Source organism: Calidris pugnax, unplaced genomic scaffold (assembly GCF_001431845.1).
Source record: "Calidris pugnax isolate Ruff unplaced genomic scaffold, ASM143184v1 scaffold24, whole genome shotgun sequence".
NCBI classification, from domain to species: Eukaryota; Metazoa; Chordata; class Aves; order Charadriiformes; family Scolopacidae; genus Calidris; species Calidris pugnax.
Window position 1 is genome coordinate 27,873,930 of NW_015090922.1, and position 3,640 is coordinate 27,877,569.

The window sequence follows — 3,640 nt, forward strand, 5'->3', positions numbered from 1 at the left end:
GGGCGGCGGGGGGCGGCGGGCGAGCGCGGTGCGGAGACACGCGGTTGGGAGCGAAAAAGCGCCATTTGGTTGGGAGCAGATGGCTGGCTGGGGGGCTGATCGCGTCTAAAGGCGTGTCATCCCCCTTCAGCGAGAATCCCTAAGGGCTCCCCTTGTCTTCGAAATCAATGAAAATTAAAGTGCAGAGAATGGATGAATAGTTAGACCTCGAGTCCCTCCTTTGTTCGCCTCAGCTACTGGTGGGCAGGAGTTAAACTACAACAGCCTCCTATAGAAACACTTAAGTTAAACAGTCTCCCCGTTAGCCCAGCATCTGAAAGAGAGAGGGAGAGGGGGGAAAAAAGCAGAAAAAGGAGCTTTCTGCTTGATTTCCCCAATACAGAATCGCGTGGCATAAATTAAGCCGGAGAAGAATGAGCGCCGTGGGCAGGATCCTGCCGGCTCTCACGGCGCCTTTCAGTCACGCTCAGCAGCGGTAATCGAGAAATCTGTGCCACGTCAATTTAACAAATACCCGGTACCGAAGGGGGGTTGTTAAGGATTTGGGGGCAAGTTTTTTCGGGTCTTTTTTTTTTTTTTTTTTCTTATCACTAGATTAAAGCCCTCGCGCGTGTAACTTTTTATTTCCAGTTTTTTAAGCAAGGGGATGCTCATGGACCAACTTTCTGTCTCTCGTAGATTAAAAGATCCGCGGTGATATATCACTTCTCGCCTCCACCGACGGGCTACCCCCAAATTTCAAGACAGTTATTCCACCCCCCCGACCCCGACCCACTCGCTTAGTAAACCCGATAAGAATTTTTTTTTTTCTTTTAATTATTCCTTCTCTCTCTCTCTCTCCCTTTCCCGAGGATAACGCCGCAGCAAAGTTTGCGAAGCAGCGGCAAGACACTTGAAAAGATATTGACGCTAGCGCACCTCGCACCCTGCCTGCGGGATCGCTGCTCCCCTCTCTGCCCAGATATAACTCCGGGGTAAAAAAACCCACCCGACATTCCTGTACATTTAAGCTTTCCTTTAAGCGTTGAGGGGCGGGGAGAGGGGAGAAGGAGAGTACCTGGATGCAGATGGCTCGTTTCGGCCAAAATTAGATGTAAAGGACGCACAGGTTGAGTGGCGAAACGTTGTAAAAGTCTGGATGCTTAAGTACCGAGGGTACCTGTCTGGGTTTGGGAGAGGTGCCGCAAGTCCCCAGTAAATGAACGTGGGCAGCTATAGTCCTGGAACAGTCAAGAAGAGCTGGGCTGAATGAACTCATTAGTGATTTTCTTTTAATTGGTATTACCCAATGCTTTTACTTTAAGAAGTCTTTAAGATTTTCTTTTTTTCCTAGCGCATTGTAAGATAATTTGTGATCAAGACATCTGCTTCAATGAAAGTCACATTTTGCCATGCAAATGCACGTTTCAACCCAATAAAGTCGCCATAATAAGGCTTTTAGCACGGCATACCTACAGTGAGGTTATTGTAGCCAAATCCTCTCCTTTCGCACACAAGCTTAATCTGTGCTGAAATGATCTGTTACAATTAAAATGACATTTACAGAGACAGTTACACCTTGCATCCTAATGAATCCGCCTGCGCCTACCGAAGGTGTTTAACAAGAAGGCCCGAAGAAAGTGGAAAACCCTGCTTCGAGTGACATGCCAGAGTCGCCCTCCAACTTTTATCCCCGCTTCCACCCGTCATTAAGAAACTGCTCAAATGGTAATCATCTCTATCCCTCTTTCACCGCACCAGTAAACTCCTTTCCATGTTTTTTTAAGATCAAAACAAAAGTTCTAGTGTCTGATGGATATGTAAAAAAATAATAAGGTGACGGTTGGCGTAAAGTTGGGTTGTGGGGTTGTGGTTTTTTTTTTCTCCTTTTTTTTTTTTTTTTTTTTTTTTTTTTTTTTTTTTTTTGGGGGGGGGGGGGGGGGGGGGGGTTTTTTTTTGTTCCTTGAAGAAGTATCTGCCCTGAGGGTCCCTCCTGCTCGCTCTGCCTGGTGGCCTGGGACGGTTTTTTTCGGGTTTTTTTTTTTTTTTTTTTTCTTATCACTAGATTAAAGCCCTCGCGCGTGTAACTTTTTATTTCCAGTTTTTTAAGCAAGGGGATGCTCATGGACCAACTTTCTGTCTCTCGTAGATTAAAAGATCCGCGGTGATATATCACTTCTCGCCTCCACCGACGGGCTACCCCCAAATTTCAAGACAGTTATTCCCCCCCCCCGACCCCGACCCACTCGCTTAGTAAACCCGATAAAATTTTTTTTTTTTCTTTTAATTATTCCTTCTCTCTCTCTCTCTCCCTTTCCCGAGGATAACGCCGCAGCAAAGTTTGCGAAGCAGCGGCAAGACACTTGAAAAGATATTGACGCTAGGTGGCAAAAGTAATGTACAGTTAAAGCCGGGGTGGCTGCGGGGCGGCCCCCCCGCTCCCCGCCGCAGAGGCCAGGCATCGCGTTTTTTTCCTAGCGCATTGTAAGATAATTTGTGATCAAGACATCTGCTTCAATGAAAGTCACATTTTGCCATGCAAATGCACGTTTCAACCCAATAAAGTCGCCATAATAAGGCTTTTAGCACGGCATACCTACAGTGAGGTTATTGTAGCCAAATCCTCTCCTTTCGCACACAAGCTTAATCTGTGCTGAAATGATCTGTTACAATTAAAATGACATTTACAGAGACAGTTACACCTTGCATCCTAATGAATCCGCCTGCGCCTACCGAAGGTGTTTAACAAGAAGGCCCGAACAAAGTGGAAAACCCTGCTTCGAGTGACATGCCAGAGTCGCCCTCCAACTTTTATCCCCGCTTCCACCCGTCATTAAGAAACTGCTCAAATGGTAATCATCTCTATCCCTCTTTCACCGCACCAGTAAACTCCTTTCCATGTTTTTTTAAGATCAAAACAAAAGTTCTAGTGTCTGATGGATATGTAAAAAAATAATAAGGTGACGGTTGGCGTAAAGTTGGGTTGTGGGGTTGTGGTTTTTTTTTTCTCCTTTTTTTTTTTTTTTTTTTTTTTTTTTTTTTTTTTTTTTGGGGGGGGGGGGGGGGGGGGGGGTTTTTTTTTGTTCCTTGAAGAAGTATCTGCCCTGAGGGTCCCTCCTGCTCGCTCTGCCTGGTGGCCTGGGACGGTGATGGATAGCCTATTCAGATTATTGTGCACAAATAAGTCAAGGAAACATGACAACACTTAAAGACATATTTTTTTTTTTTTTTTTTTTTTTTTTTTTTTTTTTTTACGGAGGGGGGAAGTGCTGGAAGGGATTTCTTTAAAAAATGTGCGGACATTGTTGTAGAGGCAGTAGCGTGCGCCGAGGGGAGCTCTTTCTCTCCCTCGCATTGTGCAGGGAGCAGGTGCTGTCTACATTACCATACAGCTGAGAGCACAAAGAGCTAACTGATTCAGCCCTCACACAATAACAAACGGCCTTAATGACAGCCACGCGAACGACACACACCAAACTCACTTTTTACTAAGCTGAAGGAGGAAAAAAAAAAAAAAAAAAGAGAGGGAGAGGTTGCTGGTGATGATGATAATAATCATAGAGGGGTGCGGGACCCGGGCGGAGCGGGTGGCTCTCTCCGGCAGCGGTGGTGGCGGGGACGGGACCCGCGGAGCCCCGCGGACGGTTCCCCCCTCCGCGAA